We start from the raw sequence: 16,940 nt of genomic DNA, 5'->3' as shown, positions 1-16,940 counted from the left end.
CAGGCTGGGAACAGTGACTTGCACTCATAATCCCAGCACTTAGGGAGGCTGAGGTGGGAGGATTGCTCAAGCCATGCGTTTGAGACCAGCCTGGGCAACATAGAGAGAGCTCATCTCTACTTAAAAAAAAAAAAAAAGGAATTAGCCAGGAGTGGTAGTGCATGTCTGTAGTCCCAGCTACTTGGGAGGCTGAGATGGGAGGATTACTTGAACCTGGGAGGTCAAGGCTTCAGTGAGCCAAGATTGTGCCAGTGCACTCCAGCCTGGGTGACAGAATAAGACCCTGTCTCAAAAACAAACAAATGAACACATAACAACAACAACAACAACAAAATTAAAAACAAAAAAATTTCATCTCAATCTCAACCTTATATAAAAATTAACTCAAAAAATGCATCATAGATGTAAAAATAAAATGTAAAACTATATAGCTTTTAGAAGAAAACAGTAGAAATGTGCATGATTTGGGATTAGGGAGTGTTCTTAAAGCTAACATCAAAAGTACAATCCACAAAATTGGAAAGTAATAAATTGGATTTTATTAAAATTAAAAGCTTTGGCTTTGTGAAAGATACTGTTAAGAGAATGAAACTGTAGACTAACGGAAAATATTTGCCAACTGCATATGCAAAGGAGTTGTATCTAGAAAAACACCTCAAAACTCAATAGCAGGAAAACAACCAAATTAAAAATCAGGAAAACATCTTGTTAGTTTAATTCCTCTCCTCTCCTCTCCTCTCCTCTCCTACCCCCTCCTTCTCTCTTTCTTTTTCTTTTCTCCCTCCTTCCTTCCTTCCTTCCTTCCTTCCTTCCTTCTTCCTTCCTTCCTTCCTTCCTTTCTCTCTCTCTCTCTCTTTTTCTTTCTTCTTTCTCCCTTTCTCTCTTTCTGTTTGTCTTTCATTTTTGGGGGGGGGGGCAGAGTCTCACTCTGTCGCCCAGGCTGGAGTACAGTGGCACGATCTCGGCTCACTGCAACCTCCGCCTCCCGGGTTCAAGAGATTCTCCTGCCTCAACCTCCAGGTAGCTGGGATTACAGCCGCCCACCACCATGCCTGACTAACTTTTGTATTTTTTTAGTAGAGATGGGGTTTCACCATGTTGGCCAGGCTGGTCTTGAACTCCTGACCTCAAGTGATCCGCTGCGCAGGGCCTAGTTGAATTCTTTTTGTTTTTTTTTTTTTTTTGAGATGGAGTGTCACTCTGTCACTCAGGCTGGAGTGCAGTGGTGCGATCTCGGCTCCCTGCAACCTCCACTTCCCAGGTTCACACCATTCTCCTGCCTCAGCCTCCCGAGTAGCTGGGACTACAGGCACCTGCCACCAAGCCCAGCTAATTTTTTTGTATTTTTAGTAGAGACGTGTTAGCCAGGATGGTCTCGATCTCCCGACCTCGTGATCTGCCTGCCTTGGCCTCCCAAAGTGCTGGGATGACAGGCGTGAGTCATCGCGCCCAGCCTAGTTTAATTCTTATAATCCTTAAAGCAAGGATTTTACATCTTGATATTAAACATCATGATAGAAAACCAATGACCAATGACTTTGTTTCCAGTGCCTTTGTAAAAAAATAGTACTTTAAAGATAATTTATGTCAGTGTACATGGGATATACAAGTAATTGAGATTTTAAATTTTACTCTGTTTAATATTATGGGAAACTTATAAGCTAGATATTTTATTCACTTTGGTTTAATGCAAGTGATTAGCTCTTCCAGAAAGTTTTCTGTGACTTTTTTTTTTTTTTTTGAGACCAAGTGTGGAGTTCGAGACTAGCCTGGCCAATATGTTGATACCCTGTCTCTGCTAAAAATACGAAAATTAGCCAGACATGATGGTGGTGGGTGCCTGTATTCCCAGCTACTTGGGAGGCTGAGGCAGGAGAATCACTTGAACCCGGGAGGCAGAGGTTGCAGTGAGCCAAGATCGTGCCATTGCACTCCAGCCTGGGGAATAACAACAACAACAACTACTATATATATATATATCCTGAATAGGTAAATCTAGAGACAGAGCAGATCAGTGGTTGCCAGGGGCTGAGAAGAAGAAATAAGGATTAACTGCTTTATGTGTAAAGGTTTCCTTTTAGGATGATGCAAATATTTTGGAACTAGACAGAGGTGACGGCTACATAGGGTTGTGAACGTACAAAATGCCACTTAATCATACACTTTAAAACGGCTAAGTTTGTGTTCTGTATGCTTTACCTCAATCTGAAAAAAAAGGTTGTGTCTCTGGAATCTTGTTTACGTTTGTAGAAAAATCTTTATTTTTCAGGCAAATTATAAAGAGTCAATCTAGCTGTGCCCATTTCTGAGTTAGGAACTATGAGTGGGATCCAAATGAATCAGTGCTATGCTGTTTTTTGAAAGTGAACTCGATAGCCTAATAATGTGCTGAGGAATTGAGTAGTCAGAATGGTTACAAGTTAGCATAATGTATTCCCATTACACCACCTTTTCAATGCTCTTCATACGTAAAAGGTACCAATACGTATATAATTAAACCAAAATCCTCTTTGTTGGAATATATTCTATTCAGCTGCTATTGCCCAAGTGGCTCTTGCAAATCTTGGGATGCTGTGCCTGTGAAAGCATTTTTTTATTGTGATGGTGGCCTCGGGGTGAGAGAAGTGAGGATCAAGGGGAGTGGGGTATTTGCAAAATGTGGCTCTGGGGCCTGGAATGTTTACAAAAATTTTGAAATCCCTGCCTTCTCTTTTCATTAGTGATGACTCCTTCGAACACCCAAGCCTCTTTTCTTGAAATTCTTAGATAATCTTGTTTTTCCTTTAAAAATGTGTAAAATCCCATGCATGATACACGCCAAACTACTGTCCTTTAAAAATCATTACAATGTACAGTTCTTCACTGAAATTTGTTTGTGATATTTGTATTTTATTTACTCTTTTTTTTCTTTTCTAATAGTAAATTTTTTTTATTATACTTTAAGTTCTAGGGTACATGTGCATAACGTTTATATCATGTATAACTCCCCAATGCAATCCCTCCCTCCTCCCCCCTCCCCATGATAGGCCCCTCTTTATTTACTCTTTATTTACTCTTAACCATGATCCTGAAATTTTTAGGTACAAGCTCTGGGCTGGATCTTCTCTGATTGCTCTTTACAGACCTACTTGCTACCTTTCTCTACTGTACCCTGTGCCCTGGAAGGCTGACCTCCATCGATTGCATCAATGGGCTCCCATACCCTCTGGCTTCCTGTTAGGTTCAGCCATGGGAGGCACAAATGGGAGATCAGAAGGTAGGAAGATAAATAATTTGGGATATGTTATTTACCCACCTCCCTCTCTGCAAGCTATGAATTGGCTGCGGTTGTGTTCTTCTACTGAAGATCACAGCTCCTTTTAGGTGGGCCTCTCTTATAGCTATACCTGTGGCCACAACTTCAGCAATCGTTCTCACTCCATTGCAGATATTTTTTTCTTGCCGTTTCTGAACTAGGAGTGGTAAAGGCTCCATATTTGTTTTGGTCCTTTGGTGCTATACTACCTCTTGCTGGTTTCCCTTAATACTGCACACACGTAATGTGTGGGGCCGGTGCAATGCAGGGTCCTTTACTGAAAAATTACAAAGGTCGGGCAGAGTCGTTCATGCTTGTAATCCCAGCACTTCAGGAGCCCGACACAGGAGGACTGCTTGAGGCCAGGAGCTCAAGACCAGCCAGGGCAACATAGCCGACTCTTCCATTTCCATATACATGTTTAAAATTCCAAAGAATTTCAAGATAGGGATTGCAAAGCATTAAACTAGTGTGTGGCCCCTCTAAGTTTGAGGTCCAGTTGCACAGGTTGCACACCCATGGAGCTTGGCTCTGCCTGCACTGTATTGTAAATACTACTTACCTTAAATGATCTGCAGTTATCTATTGAGAATACCACCTGTTTCCTGCCAGAATTCTTTCTGATACAAGTTCTCATGTGTTCTCTCTCCCACTTAAAAAGAATTGTGGCTCCATTAGGGAATCTGGAAAACTAGCGGTAATCTATACTCACTGTGCAATTTAAAACTTTAGTAGATTTGCATCTGCAGTAGGAAATTAACTAATTCTCTTTTTTCCTCACCCTCACAGCTAACAAAGCCACTCATTTGGGACTAGCTTGAAGCTGGGAACTATTGTGGGCCACCATAGCCCTTGCATGCCACCTGCTATTGCCATAGCTGAAATGTGTGACTCCCAAGCACGCCTCCTGGGCAGGTGCAGGAAGTTTTAGAGTTACCCAAATCAGTTGATCACTTTTAGTTTTTGTATTGGATACAGAATTTACTAAATAGCTTAATTTTTTAAAAATATGGCTTAAACTGAGAACCTTCTCATATCCTGGAACCTATTTTTCTCTCTGGCTAGAAACTTACCCTAGATAGCAATCTCTTAGTATTACTAAACAAGTATCAGTTAGGCCTCTGGTCTTGAGTAAGGCCAGCTCTCTCAATACCATCCTTAACAGAATTGAGGGTTGAAGTAATTACAATAAATTACGCTGCCTTGTTGGTTTCAAATGGGAGTTCCATAAACCCTCCTGTACCTCCATTTTCAGTTTTTGTTTTCATTGTTTTGGTTGTTGCAGATTCAAGGATGGCAAAGAAACAAGGGTTTGAGAAACACCCTACAACCCTATTGTTCCATTGCTTTCACTTGCCACTGAAAGTGAACGACTCACCTGCCTCTGGATCACTGGGACTGCTTCAACAACTGCATGAATTATATCCATCACTCATCCCTTTTAAAGCACACACTTGATTTGTGTTATCCCCTTTGGTCCTGTTGCCTCTCTGAGCCTTCATTCTGCAGCAGTGGGTAGAAACGCAACAGAGGTGGTATTTTCCCCTCCATGCTCTTGTCTATTTTTCCATGCCTGCAGTTTGTCCAGTTTTTAAGAAGCTCTCCCAAAGCTCCACCTTTAATATAAAGGGAAATATTTTATAGAAGGGTTCACTTATGCCGGGCGCGGTGGCTCACACCTGTAATCCCAGCACTTTGGGGGGCTGAGGCGGGCGGATCACGAAGTCAGGAGATCGAGACCATCCTGGCTAACACGGTGAAACCCCGTCTCTGCTAAAAATACAAAAAATTAGCCAGGCGTGGTGGCGGGCGCCTGTAGTCCCAGCTACTAAGGAGGCTGAGACAGGAGAATGGCGTGAACCCGGGAGGCGGAGCTTGCAGTGAGCTAAGATCGCACCACTGCACTCCAGCCTGGGAGATGAGCAAGACTCCATCTCAAAAAAAAAAAGAAGGGTTCACTTATTTGAAGAGTTACCAAATATATTGTCTTATCTTTTCCCCAAAATGCACACTTTCTCTTAAAGAGGACAAACTTTCATTTCAAAATGGGGTCATACGTAAAAATCATTCCAGCTGCTTAAATCCAGAGCATGGAAAAATTACTCCAAAAACAATACACAAATGCTCACTGGGCCTAAACGTTTCGTTTGATTATGAACTGGATACATTTCCATTCAGCTCTGATTTGTTCCTGAGATAGGCAAATAACAAGTGTAGCCTCAGAAATGATCCTTCTCTTGGGAAAGCCTGCAGCATTGTGGACAGTCTAGACAACTGGAAGGAGCCAGAGAGGTCTAGCATCCAAACTGCAAACGAGGGAAGTCAGTCACAGTTCTGGACTGGGTGGCAGAACTGTAAGCAGAGTTGAGAATTTCACCCAGTGCATCTGATTCCAAGTCCATGCATTCTTGAGGCGTCTCTGCAGCGATGTACATTTCCAGGGAAAACCAGCCCCTAACTTTAATTTGCCTGTTCCTGTCACCCAGTCCTTCCATTTGCCTTCCTGTATGCTGTCCTCTGTGGGATTAAATGAGTCCTTAACAATTACCTGTCTACTTTGCTCTTTTCAGGGCTCAGGTCTGACTTACATGCTACCCTGAATGGCTCATGGTGACAAAAAATGCCATTTCTGGATGCCTATTATGTACTAGCACTGCGTTTTGTTAATTTAAAAAATGTTAGGCTGGATGCAGTAACTCACGCCTATAATCCCAGCACTTTGAGAGGCTGAGGTGGGAGGATCACTTGAGCCCAGGACTTTAAGACCAGTGTGGGCAAAATCACAAAACCCATCTCTACAAAAAAGAAAAATTTAGCCAGGCATGGTGGTGCACACCTGTAGTCCCAGCTACTTGGAAGGCAGATGTGCAAGGATCACCTGAGCCTGGGAGGTCGAGGCCGCAGTGAGCTGTGATCGTGCCACTGCACCGCAGCCTGGGTGAAAGAGCAAGAGCATACCTATATTTCAAAAATATATGTATGTAATTATTTATAACAATAATAATTCAACAAGCCTCATAATTTTTAATTTTAATGCTTAAAAGGGTTATATTTATTTTACTTTTAAATTTATTTCATTATTTTTCAACCTGATCATCTCAGACAATAAATTTATTTCAAATGTATTCGAAACATGTCAAATATTCAACAGCAGTAGGGAAACTAGTATGAAAAGTTCCATATGGGAAATAGAATAATGAATAACTTCAACAATTTTCTGCATTTCACTAACCTTGTTTTATTTATTTAGTGTTTTGGTGAAGAGGGGATGGAGTATTGGAAAGCAAATCCTAGATATATTTTCACTCAAAATGCCTCATTATGTACCTGTAATAGATAAGAACTTAAAAAAACTGCAATGCCATTATGTCTGAAAAAATGATTAATTTCTTAATATCTGATAGTAAGTCCACGTTTTGTCTCAAAAATGTCTTTAAAAAATCGAATTTATTTATTCAAATCAAATCCACACAAGATCTAAATATTGTATTTACTTGTTACTAACATTTTAGAATGTTATTTATTTTAGAAGTCATTTATTTACATGCATTTAACCTTCGTATTAAACCAATGCAGAAGGTATGGTCCCAGCTCAGAGAGGTTAAGAACCCTTACCAAGGTCTCATTGCTGGCAGGCACCAGACACATAATTTGAATTAAATCTGCTTAACTCCAAAGCCTCCATGCCACTCCTTCTGATGCGGGCTACCAGAACTTTTCCTGTGTTGCAGAGAGGTAAAAAGGCCACTATTTAAGAGACAGGGTCCGGGTGTGGCGGCTCATGGGTGTAATCCCAGCACTTTTTGAGGCCGAGGCAGGCAGATCGCTTGAGTCCAGGAGTTTGAAACCAGTCTGGGCAAGATGGTGGAACTTCATTTCTACAAAAAAATACAAAAATTAGCTGGGGGTAGTGGTGCACACTTGTAGTCCCAGCTACTGGGGAGGCTGAGGTGGGAGGATCACTTGAGCCTGAGAGGTTGAGGCCGCAGTGAGCTGACTGCTAACCCTGATTGCCTCCATAGATTGTGCCACTGCACGCCATCTTGGGTGACAAGAGTGAGACCCTGCTTAAAAAAAAAAAAAAGGAAAGAAAAAATAAAAAGGGATAGGGTTTGGGTTCAGGTTGGCCTGGATGCAAATTGGTGCAAATTACACAGTCTCTCTGAACTTTCATTTCTGTCTGCATCTGTAAATAAGGATAATGATGAAGATTCGGGGCAGATTAAATAAGAATATGCATGTCTAGTATTTAGCACAGTGCGTGGCACATGGAAAGTACTCGATAAATGTTAGCAATTAATGTAGAGGAAGAGAAAGAACCACAAAGTATTTAATCATTTGCTTTTGTTAGTAGCTCAAGGAAATGGTGGCTCATTATTGTTAATAGAGCCTGCTCAGGATTGAGGCTGAAGAGGGGAAGGGTGGGAGTGGGGATAGGATAGGGGAGTGGCTCTACCTGGATTGGAGAAATGAGTCCTAGAAATAAAGATTTAAATTGGTGTCCCAGGAGTTCTCACGAGGCCTCAGCTGGAAAACAGTTAAACGTGTCCTCTGACCACTAACCCAGGTTGCCTCCAGAGAAGGAAAACCAAGTGGGTGGCAGACAGGGTGGGAGGGAGACTTCTTGCTGTTTATTTGAATTTGGAACCATGTGAATGCATTCAACCTATTCCAAAAGAATAAGTTACATTAAAAAATGATATTTTGCTATGGGGATAAGTGCTGAGAATGGTAAGACTAGGATCTAACGATAATAATAATAAGAATAGTAATTCCATTATACTTTGTGCAGCCCTAGGAGGGCTTCAGTCATGCAGGACAGGTTTTGAACTAAGATTGGGACTTTTTCAGCCTGACTCTGATTTCAAAGATCCAAGCTAATATTTTAATTTCAGTCACCATCCTTCTGACCCTGATTTTAGAAACAGTACAGACCCAGTGCTCACGGACTTGGTTTATTCAACCTGTGGATTGCCTTCAAGAATACGCATTGTTGGGAGTCAAGTCTATTGGTAAAATTAGGGATGCATTGTCTGTGCATCTGCTGGTGCTTTCCCAGTCCTTTAGGTGCTCTATCTATCTATCTATCTATCTATAATTTTATTTTTTGAGACAGAGTCTTGCTCTGTTACCCAGGCTGGAGTGCAGTGGGGCAATCTGATCACTGCAGCCTCAACCCCGTCATCCTCCTGTCTTAGCCTCCTCAGTAGCTGGGACTACAGGAATGCACCACCATGCCTGGCTAATTTTTTATTTTTTAATAATAAACGTGGAGAGGGTTTCTCCACGATGCTCAGGCTGGTCTCAAACTCCTCAACTCAAGCGATCTGCCTGCCTCATCCGCCCAAAGTGCTGGGATTACAGGTGTGAGCCACCCCGCCTGGCCCCATAGATTTTTTTTTTTTTTTTTTTTTTATGCTTCAATCAGCTAAGACTCTGGGACTCTGGGGATCTGTTTTTCCAGAGTCCTTTGGAAGGTGGGGGGAGGGTACACAACCCTATTCACAAATATTAGTAACTTGCTTTAAACTCTGTTCTAAGGCCTTACATAAAATAACTCATTTAAACCTCACAATAACACTATACTGTAGATATGAATACTGTCATTCCCATTTTACAGGCAAAGAAACTGAACCAAAATAATTTGCCTAAGGTCAGAGCCTGCAGAGCTAACCATCTGGCATTACCATCCCTCTGCTGGCAATGAACAGAGCGGGCCAAGAGTGTAGGGTGTAAGGGGTCGTTTGAAGGTGACAAAAATGTCCTTGGCTGTGTAGCCGCAAATTCCAAATCCCTCCTTCTCTGCAGCTTCTGGTTTAGGAGCTGGAAAGACAGGCTGTGAATTTCCACATTGACCTGGGGCAACTAACTTACTCTCCCGAATAGGTTCCTTATCTGCTTCGGGGAGGAGTTTTAGATTAAAAGGGTGTGTGCGTGTGTGTGTGTGTGTGTGTGTGTGCTGGGTGGGAGGTGGAGGGGCCGAGTTTTCTGGGCGGTGCGATTTTCCCAGGTCTCGTTTTGAGGTTTTGTCCTAGCCAGCTCCCGCTCAGGTCCCTGGGCGGTGATGGTGGTCAAGCTTAGCTTGGCTGTTCCTTCTCCGCTTGGAAAAAGACCACCACTGGGGCCATCTCCGGCCACAGCGCTGCAGCCAGGAGACCTATCGTAGGTCTTTTCGCCTGAGGTAGTTAGAGACCTGGGTGTACCCTCAGGAAGGCATCTTGAAGTTACTGACAGTTGAGTCAAATCTTGAGGGTCCAGAAGGAGTTAGTAAGAAGAGGTGGAAGGGGAAAGGTTAGACGCCCCTTCCTCTACCCCTCGAACAAAGAAAGCTCGACGGGGCTTAACAACATCCGAGGAAGAGCTGGGCGGATGGAGAGGTCTGTAGAGGCGAAATTACAACTTGGCTTTATTCTAAGGGCAATGGAGGAGGGTTTTGAAGGCTTTAAAAGAATGTCAATAGGAGTTTTAGGAAGACCCCCTCTAGTCGCTTGGGAGGAATGGGTCGAAGGGGGACAGGAAGCTATCGCAGAAAGCAGCCCACTTGGAAGATGACCGAGGACTGAGGAAAGAGGGCGGGGGACGTCGAGCATCTGAAGCGTTTCCCAGTCGCCGCCAACACTGTGTGCTGTCCCTCGGCTTTGCTTATGTGGAAGGGCTCCATAAAGGGCTGGGCACGCGCCAAACGCTCATTAAGCGAAATAACCCAGGTCCCCTCCTCTTTCAGGGACTCTCTGGTCCGCGTGCCCCAGAATTGGTAGGGTAGGCGGGAGGACTTTCCACTGTGAAGATGGAGAACGGTTACCCCTCAAAAAACACAAAAACCTCGGGTGCTTTTGGCAGCAGTCTCCTCCGCCCATGACCTCATGCTTTAAGCTCCCATATAGCCTCCCTCCGCCCAATCCACACCCAGCGCCCGGGTGGGGGTGGAGTGGGGGACACTGGCGAAAGTCTGGGTAGCGGGAGGTCATTCTTCATGCGCGAGATTTTGGGGGAAGGGGCGCAACGATTTCCCCCATGGAAAAAAATGGATGGTGTAACTTTCTGTAGTGCAAAAAATACTGTCTTGCCCTCGAGACAGATGTCTCGAACCCGGCTCGAGATGGTCTGTTTAGCTGAACTACCTTTGGTTCACGTTTCCTCTGACCAGGAAAGAAGCTTGGAAATGCAGGGATATCAGGCCAGGTTCCCTGGCACCTGGGCCGACCACTGCCACGCCTTCGCGGGACCTGGGGGCAGTCCTGATGTTGCCCTCCGCCCCCGCCCGCACCGCCGAGGTTTGAACCTTTGGCTCGCCTTTCAGCCCGCGCCCTGCCCCCTGCTCGCAGCTGCTCCCGGTTTGGGTGCAGCGGTTTCCCCCGCAGAGGAGGAGGAGACAGAGCGACGGAGCGACTCCGGGCTCGGGTTTCCGCACCAATGCCGAGCAGCCCCGGGCGGCCCCCGGCGGCCTTCCCTCCTCCCCGGCACCACGTTCCACAGTCATGGCGCGCGAGGAGGGGCGAACGCGCGCGGCGGCGGCGGCACCCGCGCCCCCTCTCCTCCCCTCCCCTCCGCCGCCCGGCCCCTCTCCTAGGCAACCTCCCTCCCCGGCCTGCTGCGCCCGCCGCGGCGATGGAGACCCCTCCCCAGAGAGCTGCTCTTCCAGCGCGGTCTACTGCACCCCTTCCCCGCCCCCATCGGGGCGGAGGGATGGAGACGCGCGCTTCGCGAACCTCCAGCCCCTTCTCTGGAGCCCCAGCCCTCTCCCAGCCCCACCGAAGCCAAGGTGCGGTGGGGGTAGGCGCGGACCGTCTCCTCGCAGCCCGCCTCGACCTCGGCATCTTTGCAGACCCTTAGAAAAATAAACAAACCCCCTCCCAAACCCCAGTCGTTAGCTTGCAAAGCGCGTTACAATAACCGGGACGGCTACGCAGGAAGCAATCCTGCACTGGTCTGGGTTTAAGGCGGCAGCTTCCCGGCCACGCTGCCTTCTCCCCGGCCTCGATTTTCCGGCCACGCCGGAAAGTCCGCTGCACCTCGGGGCTGACAGGTCCCGCTCGCGCAGGGCCGCAACCGGGCCCGTGTCCCCCGTCCCATCCTCGTCCAGAGACTAGCCAGCCTACAAAAGGTGCAACCTCACGCACACGCAAAGCGCACAAATAAACTCAGCAGCGCACCGCCGCGAAGGCTGCGAACAATGCGCCGGGCGGCCCGCGTCCGCCGGAGCGCTGCGCCCAGGGGGAAAGGGGACGCGGGCGGGGGCCGCGGCGGAGGACCAGCCGGCCGCGGCGCTGGACACCTTACTTCCTGCTTCCCCGCCCGCGGCCAGACCCAGCTCTGCGGAGGGATATCTCTCCCCTCCTCGGTCCCTCTCCCTCCCTTCCCCCGCCCTCCCCCCTTTTTGCTCCTGCTCCCCCCCCCACCCCGCCTTTCTCCTTTTGCAAGAAAATAATTTGACAGTCGATTTGCTGACAGAGGAGGAATTTGCATCCTGGATTTAAAAAAAAAAAAAAAAGGCCGAGAGGAGCTTGGGAACGGTTGCTAGGGGTGGGTAATGGGTGAAGAAAGGGGGGTACTGGGGAGCGGATAAGGAGGGTTAAGGGAGGGGGCGAGGATGGGGAGCAATGCAAAGGTAAGGCCAGGTTACAGCGGCTCGGCCCCGAGTGGGCTGCGGCCGGGGGAGGGGCGAGAGATACATATGTATTTCTGTCTCCCCAGCACACCCCCTTCCCTCTAAGCGATGGCTGAGAGGCGGTGCATGCAGATGGGGAGTAAGTTTCCTGAAGGGGAGGGTGGATGCACGCGCGCAGCCCGGCGCTGCAAATTTCCACCGGGGAGGGAGAACGGCTGGATGCGGAGAGTTTGGAGTTGCTTGCGGCGGAGGGCAGGAAGGGGAACAGGGCTGGGAAAGGGGGCTGGCGGGCGCTATATCTGGGAGTAAGTTTCCAGCATCAGGAGAGCCTGCACGCTTGCTCACTAGTAAGTTTCTGGCCGGGGAGGGCGCAAGGGGAGGAGGAGAGGGAGGGGTGCATGTATATAGAAGGGAGGAGGGGGGAGCAGATTTCCTGCGGGGAGGCTGAATGCATATGGAGAGTAGATTTCCTGAAGGGAGGGTGGAGGCGTAGACGGACCGAGTAAGTTTCTTGCTGGGGTGGTGGAGGAGGTGGTGGGTTGGTGCTTTGGAAACCCAAAGCTTCCTACCCCGGGTGGGGGAGCACACTCTTGCGGCGGGGCGAGGGGCCAGGTTCCCTGCTGGGGAGAGGGGCTTGCATCTGGGGAGTATGTTTCCTGGCGGAGCGATATTTGTTTACAGGCTGAAGGCAGTACTGTAAGTGAGTAGCGCTGAGAGAAGGCGGCTGACATAAATTAATATTGAAATTACTCCATCAGCTCTGCTCGCCCCCCATCTCACCCCCCAAGCGGAGACTGGTCTTCTCGTCGGATTGCCCATGCACTTGTTGCAGAAACAGCCAAGGTAGGCAAGAAGCTTATTAAGTTTCATTTTTTAAAAAATTAGTTTGGGGATGCTCCTCGAGAAGACGGGGGTGGGGCGGAGTGGGGAGGGAAGAGTGGGGAGACAGAGAAGGAGAAGTCTCCCCCCCTTTACTTTCACTATGCAAGCAGGGCCTTCTCCCTTCTTTCCTCTCCCCTCTCTGGGCTGCACAGCATCCCAGCAAAGGGGGAGGGATGAGATGGGCGCTATAACTGGCAACCCTGGCTTAAAGGTAGTGATGGTGGGCTTGCATTTGAGGTTGTGATGTTATAAAGGCTTCATTCTCCAGCTCAGAAACCGCAGGACTCTGCCTTTTGGGGTTTTTGACATGATGCATATGTGTATGTATACGCGCCTGCGGGCTCTGTGGGGGCTGGGTACTCCCCAGAAGTTAGTGTGGCCACCCAGATGGGAGCAGTGTGTAAGGGGTTCCTTCACTCCCCAACTTCAGTTTGGGAGACTGGGAAGTTACTGCCGGTGGTCTTAAGAAACAGATATTAAAAACCAAACCAAGCCACTCATTCACCGACGGAGGCCGAGAGCACCTGGCAGGCAGCCTCTGGCCAGCACTGGACTGGAGCATGTGCGCCTGCCATCCTTAGCTTACAAGAAAAGGCTTTCTGGTTTCTCCGTATGACTTCCACCGGCCTGTTAGAGCCAGCTTTGTGGAAACTCTTCCCCAGACTAGAGGCAGCTTTGGCAACTGCCCGTGCTGAAGGGGGTGTCTTCAAGTCAGCGTGGCCTGGGCTGTCTTGTGAAGTGCGTGGAAGTCGTGCTTAGGAATGACTGCCCGGGAGTGGCTAAAGAGTTCATTAAAAAATGTCTCCCGAAAACCCGTCCAGGTGCACTTTTCAGCAGGTCACGGAGGAGAGCTTTAAGAAGGGGAGTTTTAAGTTGTCCCAGTTAGCACCCACCTTCTGCATCACTGACCCTTTTAAGAAAGGAGTTTGGCTATAGGAAGTGTGGTGTTGATGCTCACTGACTGGAGAGAATAACAGCAGGAGTTCTCAGCGCTTAACTAGTTAACCATCAGCCTTTGCCTCTCCTTGCCTCTGTTTTCTTGGTCCTCAGCCTACTGGTGTCTGCAGAAGAGTTGTAGGTCTTGGCTGTCAGCTACCTTGATGATGCTGGGAGTTTTAACTTTGCTAGGATAATTTTAGCATCTGAGGTCCAACCCAGAGACGTTTAGTAGGGTTAGGGAGTAGCCACTAGGCAGTGGGGTTAACTAAGGTTGGTTAAGCTTTCTGCAATTCTGTAGACAGGCTCTGTTCTAGCAGGGTCGAGAAAAATGGGTTTTAAAAAACTCACTACACATTGCTGATGGAGAGTGCTTTTTTTCTTTCCTAACTGTAGTCAGATTTCCAGATTGAGGATTGATACTTGGCAGTTTGAGAGTTGAGTTAGTTGGGAATTAAATATTATTGCTGCTTATCAAATGTTCCTAACTAGGCATTAAACAAATTAGCTATTATTTTTACCTGATGAAAATCTGAGTCTGGTTGTTGTATTTGCTGGGAGGGTAAACAAAATCTTTATGTATGTTCATTCCAGGGTGGAATTATTTACATGCCTAGCCTCAGAGCCAAGAGCAGTCATTCAGGTTTTTTTCCTTATATTTATGAGATTTATTTTATTGTCTTGCTTTGGCCATTAGTCAAGTCACAGTAGGTTTTTTTTTTTTTCTCTTCTACAGAGAATGTTCTTGTGGTAATAAAGGTTTGAAGGCCCATGAATCATAATTCATTCTTTTTAAAATATTGTGGTGATTGTCAGGATCTGATTTATAGGAATTGATACCCAGAGTGACACACCTCTCTGGGCTCCGCCCTTTTAGGCATGTCCGTTTTCGCCAAAGGATTGTTTAGAAGCCAGCTTGACATCCCAAAAAGAGCGTTTCCCTTCTGCTGTATGAGAAGATTAATTTTGCAGGTTCCATAGTAAACATGGGTCTTTTCACAGCTTGGTAAGCAGGCTTCCACATAGCAGGCATGTGTTATTATCACATAGCATTTATGTGAGCTTGCTGTGAAAACAGTTGTTCTATGAACTGTGTGGAAAGTACTCAGTTTTGCCTCCTTTAACCGGCTTGGGCCTGTGGTTTTTGTTGAGTTAGGAACTTAAAGTATAAAAGAGGAGACAGACTATAGTGTTTTTTACTGCTTATATAATAAAATGTGTGGTCACAAAAAAATAAAGCTTGTTTATAATTTTCTTTTTCTCCTCCTTTAATGGGTGGGTTGGTCATAATAACCGAAAGCGGGTTTTTTTTGTTTGTTTTTTGTTTTTTGGCAAATGTAAGGATTCTCCTTGAAGTTGATTAGCCAGGAAGTGTTAAAATTGTCTTGTGTTCAATAGTTGGCTCAAGTTTACAGTATTTGTAAAGTGACAAAGAACTTAAACGTGGTTTGATGCTCAAGACTGGGGAAACATCACTGGAAAGAAAGGTGGGGAAAGTACCAATTTCTAGCCATTTCTGGGCTTTGGATTTTTTATCTTAAAAGTGCGTGGTTTGATCCGTGAGTTCCCTTCTGGCTCTGAAATTCTGTGTCTTGTAAGCGAGGTCTCCAGAGGTCTTGACAGTCTCTTCCTGAGCCAACGGCCAATTGCTTCATGGACTTGGGTGAGCTGACTAACTTCTGTTTTTGTCTTTTCATGGAGAAAGTGGATTTGATCCTTGGTATTCCAGAAAGGACTCTTGAGTGGCCTGGTAATCTTGACCATCAAACACAAGGAAATACTTATGAATAAAGTATTTTTGACAATGCCAGTCAAAAAAAAAAACAATGCCAGTGTCTTGTACAAAAAAAATCCCAATTCTGTGCACTAACAGAGAGTAGAGCATGTATATATCCTTGGCACCAAAAATAATTTCTGTTCATCTTAGAAGTTTCTTCTCCAGCCAGCTGGTTAACTTGTCTAAGGTCAAGTCTAAGGTTAACTGAGTTCTTACTCCTAGGCAGCAGGAGGAGGTAGCTTTGGGGATAAGCGGGAGACCAGAAAGCCCAGTGTGCCTTTGGCTGCTTTCTGTGGGTAATTGGGATTTGGCTGAATATTTGTGATAAGGTTCATAATAATGATATAATATCATTTTTTATCACCAGGATTCTCTGTATTTCACTGTGGGCATTTTTGGGAGAAGCTCTTGATGTTTTTATTGATTTTGGACATTGACATGGAAAGTAAGGATTTAGGGCTGGGAGTGGTGGCTCATGCCTGTAATCCCAGCACTTTGGGAGGCCGAGGCAGGCGGATCACCTAGCCAACGTGGTGAAACCCTGTCTGTACAAAAGTGCAAAAATTAGCCGGGCATGATGGTGGGTGTCTGTAATCCCAGCCACTTGGGAGACTGAGGCATGAGAAGCGCTTGAACGTGGGAGGCAGAGGTTGCAGTGAGCCGAGATCACGCCATTGCACTCCAGCCTGGGTGACAGAGTGAGACTCTGTCTCAAAAAAACAGAAACAAAAACAAACAACAAAAAAAGAAAAGTAAGGATCTAGGCAAGTGGCTCATACCCAGGTGGTATAAGTGGGTGCTCGTGGTCCTACTCTAAAGGCAGTTGAATTCAGCTTATTTTATTTCTGACCTCATAAAACTGTGTGGCTGAGGGAGGAGGGAGGATTAAAATCATCTGGGATCTTGTGGATTAACGATATTTCTGAATTTGCATGTTGGAGGGAAACCAATAAAATAAAGGAGAACTAACATATAGTTGATTTCTTTTGTGGAGAGAGGAGGACAAGAACAACTGGATTCTAGTTACTGGCGTGCGTTGCCACAAGGGTGCTGTGGGCATTTTTAAGGAATAGTATAGTCTCAGTAACATGAGTTTGACCCCAGGGCTCTCTTAATAAATCTTTTCTTCTGGGCTAAAGAAAGCACACAACAAAAAGCCTCTGTGGTATTTTCTAAGAATTTTAAGTTCTCAGAGTAGCTGCTTGTAGTAATTTGGTTTACTGAAGAAACAGATGATTCTTGGTTTTTCGTTATGGAAGACAATGAGTTGGCATGGGGTAGCGTATGCTGAGCTGTTGGGGTGTTGGTTTAGCAACATAAACATTTCTTTTTAAATGTTTGATAGAGCAGGAAGGGGACAAAGAACCCATGTGCCTAAATAACAGTGATAACTCTGGGCTCAAAGAACGAGGGTTTTATTCATTCGTTTGTTTGTTTGTTTG

The 16,940-nt window shown here is 46.2% G+C and overlaps 1 protein-coding gene across 12 annotated transcripts in view; it reads left to right on the top strand.

The window, feature by feature from the left end:
- The first annotated feature begins 11,620 nt into the window (after window positions 1-11,620).
- Window positions 11,621-16,940, top strand: part of TRERF1 (transcriptional regulating factor 1) — a 229,242-nt gene continuing 223,922 nt past the window's right edge. For 4 of the 12 annotated variants that reach the window (XM_033217179.1, XM_033217178.1, XM_033217176.1 and 1 more), the window contains exons 1-2: window positions 11,802-12,250; window positions 12,662-12,746. The gene's annotated coding sequence lies outside the window, so the exon portion shown is untranslated. Of the gene's footprint in view, window positions 12,251-12,313; window positions 12,406-12,584; window positions 12,747-16,940 lie in introns of those variants that run through there. The other 8 variants (XM_033217168.1, XM_033217171.1, XM_033217167.1 and 5 more) reach the window with 6 other exon arrangements.

The sequence above is a fragment of the Trachypithecus francoisi genome, unplaced genomic scaffold (genome assembly GCF_009764315.1).
Source record: "Trachypithecus francoisi isolate TF-2019V2 unplaced genomic scaffold, Tfra_2.0 Lachesis_group10, whole genome shotgun sequence".
NCBI lineage: Eukaryota > Metazoa > Chordata > Mammalia > Primates > Cercopithecidae > Trachypithecus > Trachypithecus francoisi.
This window is presented reverse-complemented; position numbering and strand designations above follow the sequence as displayed.